Source organism: Coenobita brevimanus, chromosome 107 (assembly GCF_032717465.1).
Source record: "Coenobita brevimanus isolate Jiangsu-jjx chromosome 107, ASM3271746v2, whole genome shotgun sequence".
Lineage (NCBI taxonomy): Eukaryota > Metazoa > Arthropoda > Malacostraca > Decapoda > Coenobitidae > Coenobita > Coenobita brevimanus.
In genome coordinates, this window is record NC_137060.1 from 6363439 (window position 1) to 6374766 (window position 11328).

Below are 11328 nucleotides of genomic sequence, written 5' to 3' on the forward strand. Positions count from 1 at the left end.
AATTGTAGGCATGATATGCTGAAAAGGATGTAAGCCGTACCTACCGGGACTCAACATGCGAGGATGGCGCAATTTCCATATGAAGTTCTGATCGATCATCTTCTATGGCTAAATGTTTACGGTCCAACCTGTTTAAGGAGCCTCCTCGACGGTTCTTTTGCACTTCTTCCTGGTGTGTTGTTCCAGGACAGCGAGGGCTATGTTCCCTAGACCGAGAAGAGCGCTCCTGAACGTTTCTACCATCGTGTGTAGTGTTAAAGGCCAACTTTGATTTCTTTTGAGTAGGAGAGGTTGTGAGTAGTGAAGACTTATTTTCAGAGGTAGACGCTCCACTCCCTCTATATCGTCATCATTAGACTGGGGACTTATCTTTCTCTTCTTGTCTTTTTCTGCCTCAGAGACTGGTGGCTGCCGACCACAGGTGCTACTACTGCCATGGGGCAAGGCACAAGCACCAGAAATAGATGGCAAAGGCTGATGATTAAAGTGGTTGTGGGACCCCTTTACCGGGCCTTTGATACTTGACGGGGTACTCTTTGGAGATCTGCTGTGGTGCACATTCCAGTCAGGGCCCTTATGGACGCCAGACCGAGGTGGGGACTTAACTTTTTCCCCCACATGAGAATCAGTCGCAGCAGGATGGTTGTGTCTATCCGTAGATGTCCCAGAAGTCTCTGCTGTAGAGCTATTCTGTGTCATGGTAGACAACTGAGTGGCACTACTCCCTCGCGAGGAGGGGGCTGCTTTCCCTGTAGTAGAAATTGAGGAAGCAAAGGAGTGTGTTCCAAGTTTCCGTCTGTAGGCTAGCCCTCGCCTAGCACTTCCAAAGCTAATACGCTGGGTATTTGCCAAAGTCACTATGTCCTGCTCTAATTTGTAGATGTCACACTGACGGGACGATGGGGAATGGGGGCCCTGACAGTGAAAACAATAAGGCCCAGAATCACATTCTGAGGGGTTATGTGTCTCCAATGAGGAGCATTGACTGCAGTGAGCCCCGTTCCTACAAAACTTCTTCAGATGTCCATACTCAAAACAATTATAACATTGCATGGGCCTGTCATGAAAAGACTTCACTCTAAGCCGTAAGGGGCCTATGTCAACATGGTCTGGTAAGTGGGCTCCACAGAAAGTAAGTATCACCAATTTCTGCTTTAATTTGCGGACAGAAGACACACTGTCAGGGCACATACCCATAATCTCCAGGTCAGAAAACTCATGCAGGTCCTCACAAAAGACTACTCCCTTAGAGTAATTAAAGCCCTTGTGGGCCTGTACTGTTGTAAACGGACAGTCAGAGGGGCAAGGCATGTGTTGCAACATCCTCCCCTGAATAACATTCTTAGCGCGGAGTAGAACTCCCTTGCCATAGCGCTTGAAATTCTCCTTTGGGATGGAACCCACCTCCTTCTGGAGGTACTGATATGCACGGATAAGGTTGGAGTTGTTCTCTTTATAATAAGCCACAAACCACTCAGGGATTGGGGAAACCCTCTGTTTATCCTTCTGGAACAGATAATCCGTAAACATGTTAGGCATGTAATCTTCAGCATCATCAATGACATTCTCCGACCGCATCAAGGAGGTGAATACATCAGGTCCCCCCAAAGGCAAATCAGGTGCCGCAGCATGCGCAGCTGTTGCCGCGGAAGCATCCAGGAATGTCACGTAGCAGTTATTTAGGGTGCCAGTTGTGTCCGCACTGTGCAGTCTTATACGGGAAACAACCCCGAACTCTTTGAAAAGACAATGAATTGAGTTAAATGTCAATGTACTGGGTAAATTTCTCAGTACTACTGTGTCTGCAGTTGAGTTGTGCAGGGGTACATTTTTTTTTCCATATTCATATTATTCAGAAACTTCACTCCCCCACCCCTCCACCCACCATGGAGCCCAACAAGGGGAGGCCGTGAGCTAGGGACGACACCACTGGGGACCCCAGAGGTAGTGAGAAAGTATACGCGGGTAACCACTCGAGGACCCAGGCAAGGGTGACTCCAGGAGAATAGGAGCCACCAGGTCCCCCAGTGCCCACTTGACCCTAGCCAACGCATGATCAGCCAATTGACCTGGTCGGGCCCAACCAGGCCGCCAGTCTTGCCAGAATAAGGGACCAAAGAGGTGTATTGCTAGCTGCAGGGTGCACCGTGCAGCATCGCTCAACCTCCAGGACTTCCGTCTCCCAGCGTTATGGGACGCCACGCACGGCAAACACGTGGGAAGGCTACAGTCCCTCCCTAGATGGCAAGTCGGCAGGGACTAGCATCACCAGCAGGCCTCCTCCACCAGTGATGTAGGGGGTGCTTGGTCCACGACACTGACAAATGCCGAACTGTACTAAGGTAGGCATGCCTCCAAAGTAGGTGGCACTGCCACCACGTCAAGGTGACCCCCCTCAGCGGGGGGAAGGCTGGAGGAGCTGATAGTTCCTACCCCTCCCTCTTCCATCCCCATCCTTCCCACACAGTTACGAGATAGATGAATGTTGGCTACTGCTTTGCTACCACTTGTCTCACATTTACTATTTCGAAGCGGTGAGCGAGTGTATAACGCGGAACTTTCCTCGGGTGTACAAATATTACTTTAATTACAACTATAATTCGGAATCAGTCTGCAAACAGCCACTCATACTTACACGAAATAGATACCAGTTAAGCTGTAACTAAATTATAATAAATCACAATATCCACAATAATGAGTGACGTAGGTGGTCGCAGTCTAGCCTATGATTTTCATATTCACCACGTTAAAGCAGAAGTGGGTAGGATGGAGAGGAGTGGGCGGGAATAGCTGAGGTAGTCAAGATTGATGAGGTGTTCAGGCAGAAGGAGTTTTTCGTCTGATGGAACTAAGCCACACCCACTGGTCAGGTATGAAGATGTGTTTGCGTGAAATTCGATGCGCCTTAGTTAGGAATGAGTCTCCTTGGTTACTAGTCATATTCACCCTCCCCCCATTCTGAATACGCTAAACTGCCAACTGCCCTGAAAGAGGTTACGGATCTCCACCAGATGAAAATGAATTGACTAAAGTAAATGAGTATCCTTGGTTGTTAGTCATATTTACCCTCCAGTCTGACTACACTTGGCTAGCAAATGGGCATAGTACAGGATGACCATATATAACGCTCCTTTTCCACTCCAGCCAGTGATTTGTCATTTGTTGCTGGGGCGGCTCAGCAAATTTGTCAGTATCTAACACATCATTTATTCATTCCCTACTCCCACTGCCTCATCCACGCCCACACCAGCGGATTAAGCCGTCCCTGCTACACATAAGATACAGACAGATGAGGGGCTTGTGGCGTGCTATATGCGGACCACCCTGTATTCGGGCAGGAGATTGAAAAATGGGTCAGGTAGGTGGACAGGTGCGAATGGTACAGGAAAGGCTTATGGTGGGTGTGTGTGGGGTGAGTACTCCCTGTGAAAACATAGAAAACACTGATTATAGGTAAGAATAGGACACAGATTTCTCTTCGAGTTACACTGGGGGGGAGAATAGAAGAATGATGAGGTGGATGGAAAAAAGTAGGGGGGACTGGTTGGGTGGGGTGTGGCAGGAGAATGACTATATCGCGTGAATATGAGCGCTGTGGGTCGGCGAGTGATTGAGTCAATAATTTATATTTACCAACTTTGAGCACAAGTTTGTGGAACTGATGGAGAGGGATGATTGGGGTGAGGTGGGATAGTGAGGCATGCTTGGAAAAGTAAAAACCTTGAGCAAAAGTTCGCCGACACGTTTCTGCTGGTTATGCAGTGGAAGGTGTTGTATGAACTAACTCTGATGTGACAGCAACTTGAAGCACACAACACAAGAGTATGATAAGGAAGAAAGCTCTCTGTCGTTCAGGGAGGAATGAGAACTAGGGAAAGCAGGACACAACGCTGGCAGGGGTTTGTCGGTGAACATTCATTCATGGGTGTACACCCTGGGAGACAGGCCAGGTGATGGAGAGGGACACCTTCTCGTATGGCACCCATATTACCAGGTGACAAAGTTGCCTGGTTACGCAACCGTCCCTCATCTCCATCCGTCCCTCCTGAAGGTATGATGGACTGCAGAAGGGAAACTCGGCCTGCACTCCACTGGATTCATGTTTCAGATGAGCTTGGAACCCTAACACCAATGTAGATAGGCTAGTAAGATGTAAATTATCTGTACATTATATATATATATATATATATATATATATATATATATATATATAAAATTGTGTGTGTGTGTGTGTGAAAGAGAGAGAGAGAGAGAGAGAGAGAGAGAGAGAGAGAGAGAGAGAGAGAGAGAGAGAGAGAGAGAGAGAGAGAGAGAGAGAGAGAGAGAGAGAGAGAGAGAGAATGGGTGGGATAGACTAAGAAGGTATCTGGTTGTGGATCGTGCAGGACAAGGATGCCCTGTGAAGACTGGTGTTGTATAAACAGCAACGTACGCGGTGGATAGATGGAGGTTATATATTTTTCTAAGAAGTCTGATGTAGGGATGCTGGAATGGGACGCCTTCACGTGGTGGCACCATGCGGCTCCACTGCCCAATTAGATAAACGTCCCTCAACTCCCTCCCTATCCCCCGAAAAGAGGATGGTGGACTGATAGAGGAGGGAAGCTTCAGTATTCAGTCCACTGGGTTCACGCTCAGATGAGCCTGAAGTTGCTACTACTACCACTGCTATTACCGCAGAGTTTGATGTGCGGGGTGGGGTGCGTGTAGGAACGATGTGGAGATAGAACAGGGGAGCTGGAGAAGAAGGTTGGGCAGGATGGGCTGGGGTGGTGGTGGGAGGTGATGCTGGTAAGGGTAATACATCCTGTAGCGATGGCGATGTATCTTGACCAGGATTTGCATGGGAAGGTTTAATAAAAAATGTTCTTCAAGCAAAGCATTAGGACTAAATTTAACACAACCATCACCACAAACAGCATACAGAGAGAGCATACCTCCATCAGTGATAATAAAATATATGATCTACTGCTGTTGCTCCTATTCCCTACCTAACGAATACTTTAACTTCCTTACATAGTCACTTAATCTTACGGTCTTAATCCTCCCTTTTATACAACATCAGAGAACACATACCTCCACCAACGCAATGAGATTTGTAGTTTCCTGCATCGTGGTCTGTATCCACTTCAAAATCTAATTTGTTCTTCCTTTACCCACAGTCTATGTCTTCACCATATATCAATGAAATCCAATGACAACTTTTTGATATCTTGTACACAAACAGACAGATACAGATATATAGCCTCCTCCAGCTTCGTTGTTGGAGGTAATAACGAGAAGGTGAACTTACCCCCAGGTCGTTGTCATATGCCTGATGTCTCTAAGCAGGAGTAATAAAGGCTTCACAGGACTAAAGGAAAAAGAGGTTGCAGCTCTGAAGCCAAGTGAACTGATAGATAAGAAAGACGGGTTTAGGAGTGAAAGGAGGAAAGACGTGTGTGTGTGTGTGTGTGTGTGTGTGTGTGTGTGTGTGTGTGTGTGTGTGTGTGTGTGTGTGTGTGTGTGTGTGTGTGTGTGTGTGTGTGTGTGTGTGTGTGTGTGTGTGTGTGTGTGTGTGTGTGTGTGTGTGTGTGTGTGTGTGTGTGTGTGTGTGTGTGTGTGTGTGTGTGTGTGTGTGTGTGTGTGTGTGTGTGTGTGTGTGTGTGTGTGTGTGTGTGTGTGTGTGTGTGTGTGTGTGTGTGTGTGTGTGTGTGTGTGTGTGTGTGTGTGTGTGTGTGTGTGTGTGTGTGTGTGTGTGTGTGTGTGTGTGTGTGTGTGTGTGTGTGTGTGTGTGTGTGTGTGTGTGTGTGTGTGTGTGTGTGTGTGTGTGTGTGTGTGTGTGTGTGTGTGTGTGTGTGTGTGTGTGTGTGTGTGTGTGTGTGTGTGTGTGTGTGTGTGTGTGTGTGTGTGTGTGTGTGTGTGTGTGTGTGTGTGTGTGTGTGTGTGTGTGTGTGTGTGTGTGTGTGTGTGTGTGTGTGTGTGTGTGTGTGTGTGTGTGTGTGTGTGTGTGTGTGTGTGTGTGTGTGTGTGTGTGTGTGTGTGTGTGTGTGTGTGTGTGTGTGTGTGTGTGTGTGTGTGTGTGTGTGTGTGTGTGTGTGTGTGTGTGTGTGTGTGTGTGTGTGTGTGTGTGTGTGTGTGTGTGTGTGTGTGTGTGTGTGTGTGTGTGTGTGTGTGTGTGTGTGTGTGTGTGTGTGTGTGTGTGTGTGTGTGTGTGTGTGTGTGTGTGTGTGTGTGTGTGTGTGTGTGTGTGTGTGTGTGTGTGTGTGTGTGTGTGTGTGTGTGTGTGTGTGTGTGTGTGTGTGTGTGTGTGTGTGTGTGTGTGTGTGTGTGTGTGTGTGTGTGTGTGTGTGTGTGTGTGTGTGTGTGTGTGTGTGTGTGTGTGTGAAATGCATTTGCTTGCTGCTGGTGTGTGGAAAGGAGGTGATGAGAGATATTTATGGAGCAGTGAAGATGGATAGGTGGTGTGTCTCGGGCTGCAAAAAGAGGGTAAATGCAAGGAGAAGAAAGGAGTTGTTTTGTTGCTGTCTGAAGCATTGGTGTGGTGTGTTAAGGACTACAAGTGTTTTGAAGTAACGAATGTGTAGTGCGAATGTAGTGGTAGTTGAAACCCCAGGTTTATCTGAATGTGAACCAAGTGGACTGCAGGCTGAAGTTGCTCTCTCCTACAGACCACTATCTTCCTTTTAGGGGGATAAGGAAGGAATTTAGGGACGTTTACATAACCGGGCATCTTTTTTACCCAATTATATCGGTGCCGAAACAGGAAGGCGACCCTCGCCAGCCCCAGTGTGAACGTAAAAACAGAGAAATACAATCACATATGTGCCGTGCACAAGAATAACAGACCCACGTTTTGTAAGAAAAAAAAAAAAAAAAAGACTTGGATTGGGCAATTAGAATAAATTTTATCAAAGAACGAGGAACAATATATGTAGGGGACAGGGACGCATGGGTTGGAATCGGTGATATAAAGAACACTGCAAAAAAGTGAGGAATAGACAAAGGGATCATCATCATCACCCAAACCTCCTTTCCCACTCTAGGGTGGGGTAAGGTAAGGTCCAGAAAGCCAGAAAGAACTTGACAGAATGAGATACTAACCAAAGCCTGCCCAAATAAATGAGCCACAGTCCCATTCACTCCACATTCAAGTCCCATAAACAGGGATATTTGTCTCGTGTCAGAATTGGCGAGGGATGTCTGTTGGATAAGATAGCAGACTGACATTAAACACGGTGAGATCGTGCCTGACACAGCTATGGCAAAGTAAATCTAAACAATTTCGCAAATCCTCAACCAACAAATGCGCAGTTCTACTGTAAGCACCTTGGCACATCATTAATCAACAGATGCGCAAATCTAAACAAAAGGGAGATCTCTGTAAATAACTTGGATGACAAAATCCCTATCTATCTATCTACCTATCTCTCTCTGTATCTATCTGACTATTTCCAGACGCCTTAATCTTATAAAGGGTGGCCACAAACAAAGCACCTCCACGTTGCATGGTCCTTTGCCATTTGGATGCCCTCCCTTCAACTCACGCTCCCTTCTCTCTTATGTCTCTCCACTCCATCCCTTCATCTCACCCAAGGTATTCCTGTCCCCTTCTCCCCACCACCTCACATACACCCTCTCAGTCAGTCTCTCGCTCTCTGTCCTCTCTACATGGTCAAGGCACCTCAGAGTATGTCTTAACACTTTCGACCACCTCCACATCCACACATTGACAAAATCTTACTTCTCCCCGAATACACGAAGGAAGAAAAACAAAGCCTGCATTTCAAGTTACAGCAAGTAACAGCAGCAGCATCGACGGTTACATGGAACTAAATTTGCTACTACAATCAATGGACAGATAAAACGTGAAATTGGCTTTGTAGAATTTTGAAAGCAAATAATTAAATTAATGGATACATAAATAAATGAAAAAATACATTCAGTCCAATCTCATCAATCCACAAGACACTGGCGTGGTAGTGACTTCATCGCATGACTTTTAACCATAAGGACATTAAGAACTTAGAGAGAGAGAGAGAGAGAGAGAGAGAGAGAGAGAGAGAGAGAGAGAGAGAGACGACGGCGTGTATTCTGGAATTTTTCAGGTAAAAGCTGCCGAATTAGCTTAAATCCTCTCACCTGACATTAAGAAAAACATTCAGTTGGCGATAAACTGTGAGACTGTACATTCCTGACTTATTTCGGTGGTCAGCTGCATTACCCTCAGCACAGCAGTGGGCACAGTGAACGGGTGGGAGGGCATGAAGGTGAGGAGAGACACGTAGAGCACCCTTGCCCTTTGCTGGAGAGGATGGCCTTAACCTCTCAAGGAGTGGGTCGTTACACAAGACCATGGGACCTGACCTGACCGCAGAGCAATAAATCGAGGAGAAATGGAAGCATTAGCTAGAGTTAACTTGCTTTCAAATCTTTCCGAAGATTATTTGAGCTTAGGACAACAAAAATTACTAGATTTTAAATTGGTTCGTATCATATACATGAAAAAAAACAATTTAGGAGATGCCTTATAAGTATATCAGATATAGACAGCGATATACGCTTGTGCAAAATCATTAACAGAGCAGTGTCTGGTTCCATGGTGCGGTGGGTTAGTTAGCTGTGTCGATCGATGGGACAGGCGTTCCAACCAGCTCAAGAACCATTAGGTGACGTCAGGGAGGGCATCAGGTGGCAAAGGGATACACCCACCAGCCAAATTCCTCTACAGAAGGCTAATGACCTCGTTCCTCTGAGCAAGGGATGTCTGATGTGAACCTGCTTCATCCCCACAATATACTGTATCCGTTCCACTCTAACTTGGCCTAAAATAGTCATCCCTTCATTTTGAATGCCGAGCTGTAACAAATTAACACAGGACTTTAGTGCTAATAACGACACATTGTTATGGAGAGCATGTAGAGCTGTGGCAATTGTCTTTTTCCTGCCACTATGTGAAAGAAGCTGCAAAAGGACGAAAATCTGGGCCAAACTGAAGTAAAACATAACTCCATCTTTGCGGTTGTTTGTTGTCCATGCACCGAGAGCGAAAGGAAAACATCAATAATTATGTTGTAATCTCTATCTTTACTACAGTCATTAAGCATTCGCCCTGAGGCGTACTGCAGATGGTAAAAAAGTCTTCGTAGTACCTCTTCCTTAGCGATTTACTCTGCACATCACACTACAATATCCTCTTGTATGTTGCAGTTACAAATTACGTGGATATTAAAGCGATATAAGCAAGAGAATGTCAAGGTGTTATATGCAAAATAAATAGCCAGGGAAACAGTCCTACGAACCCTCCCACGTCACTGATATGGTCCCAAGTAAGAACCTGGACATAAGGGTAGAATATCTTATGTCCGTTCATTATTCTTTATACTACCTACATACATATTTCAGCACACCAGCTTTCACTTAGTGCATTTTAATAGGACAGAGTAGTAGTAGTAGTAGTAGTAGCAATAGTGGTGGTGGTGGTAGTAGTAGCAATAGTAGCAGTAGTAAATTATGATAATGATGATGATAATTAGTAGAAGTAGTAGATTTTTTTTTTTAATGACAGAACAAAGGAAGGAAAAACAAATGAATAAAATAATAATCCATACACCAGATTACAGCCTCAGGCCCATCTGAACGTGAACCCAATGAACTACAGGCTGAAGTTACCCCCTCCCTCCCCTCCTGCAGTCCAACATCCTCCTTTTGGGGAAGTAGGGAGGATACTGAGGGACGATTGTATAACTAGGCATCGGAGTCACCCAGTCATACCTGTGCCACCACGTGAAGGCGCCCCATTACAGCACCATGCAAGATCATAATAAAGACATAAAATAATAACTTCCAAACTGGACTGACAGAAATTGAGTTGCTGGCAGTATTATTGTCCGATTGATGGTTACATAATAAAAAGTAGGTGCAGAGATAATCTATTTTTATACATTAGAGGTAATATTTGTACACCCTGTGAAGCTCTCGTAGATGCAAAACATTTTCTTTGGCTGCCACTACACAGATGCAAGTTCTTGGAATCCTGTAGCAATCTCCTTACCTCAGCTCCGTTCCCTTCTCCCCCCTCCCTCTCTCCCTCCCTCTCCCTCTCTCTCTCTCTCTCTCTCTCTCTCTCTCTTGGTTAGGCACTGGGTAGCTCAAGAAGATTTCTGCGTACAGTGTAAACATCACTCTCCTTTACATATATAATTTATGACGTTTTTCTCGTTCCCCTTGGTGTAATGCATTAAGATGAAAAACTTATTAACAGTGACCATTAATATGCAGAAGAATAAAAATGGTCAGATTACTTTACTGGTAATATTAACAGGTTATCGAATTACAATTGTAGATCTGACTGGTGACAGCAACAGATTAGAGATTTGAATGCTTGTGGTTATTAGCAATGTGGATGTGATCGGAAAAGTTAAAAGAAATACTCGGAGATGGTTTGGCCAGGTGGATAGGATGTATAATGAGAGACTGATCAGGAGAGTGTATGTGAGTGAGGTGCAGGGAGAGAGGGGACAGGCAGACCAAGGATGCGAAGGAGAGATGGAGTGAAGAGATTTATGAAAGAGGTGGATGTGAGTTGGAGGAGGGCAGCCAATTGGCAAGGGGGGGGGGCGTGGAAAAGATTTGTTTGTGACCACTCTTGATAGGATTATGGCGTCTGGGAATAGGTAGATAGATAGACACAAAGACAGATAGATGGAGAGCAGCTTTACACGAATGGTATTTTGTGACTGTAGCTTATTATTCCTAGAGGTGACACGGGGGACTAATACTATGGTAGACTGAATGTTTGCACGATCTTCAAATTTTCATCAGTTGGTGTTTGTACCTATAAACCTTTCACTTTTACTTGGCACATATTTTAATTCTTTTGCAGTTTATTTCACGTATCTGGTTGGCAAAATAAAACGTTGCTACTGATCTATATTCTTCCCATAGCACCACTTCGTTAAGAGCGAGGGCAAAGCCCTCAAGAGTCTCTCGTCAAGTAGTGGCTTTTTCTCACATATGAGCGGCCCAACCCAGCCCAGCCCGACCGGAACGCTTTTGAAAATCTTATAGCTCAGCAACCACAGGGCCGATCACTGCGTGGTTTGCACCATACGATAGCCCCATTCTTTAAGATCTGTTTTTGACAGGTTTCATCACACCCTGGCGGTGCACGTGGCATGTGACACGCGCCAAGTGCAGCATGTCGAAAATCTTCAAAAGAGGGCCACGGGCCAGACATTTTATCGTAAAGGCATGAAACTTGGTAGGTAGATAGCCATCAATATACTCTAGGCATTCTCGGGGTGTAAGGTGATATTTCAATGCTTCCGGATATAAACGGCCTCGTTC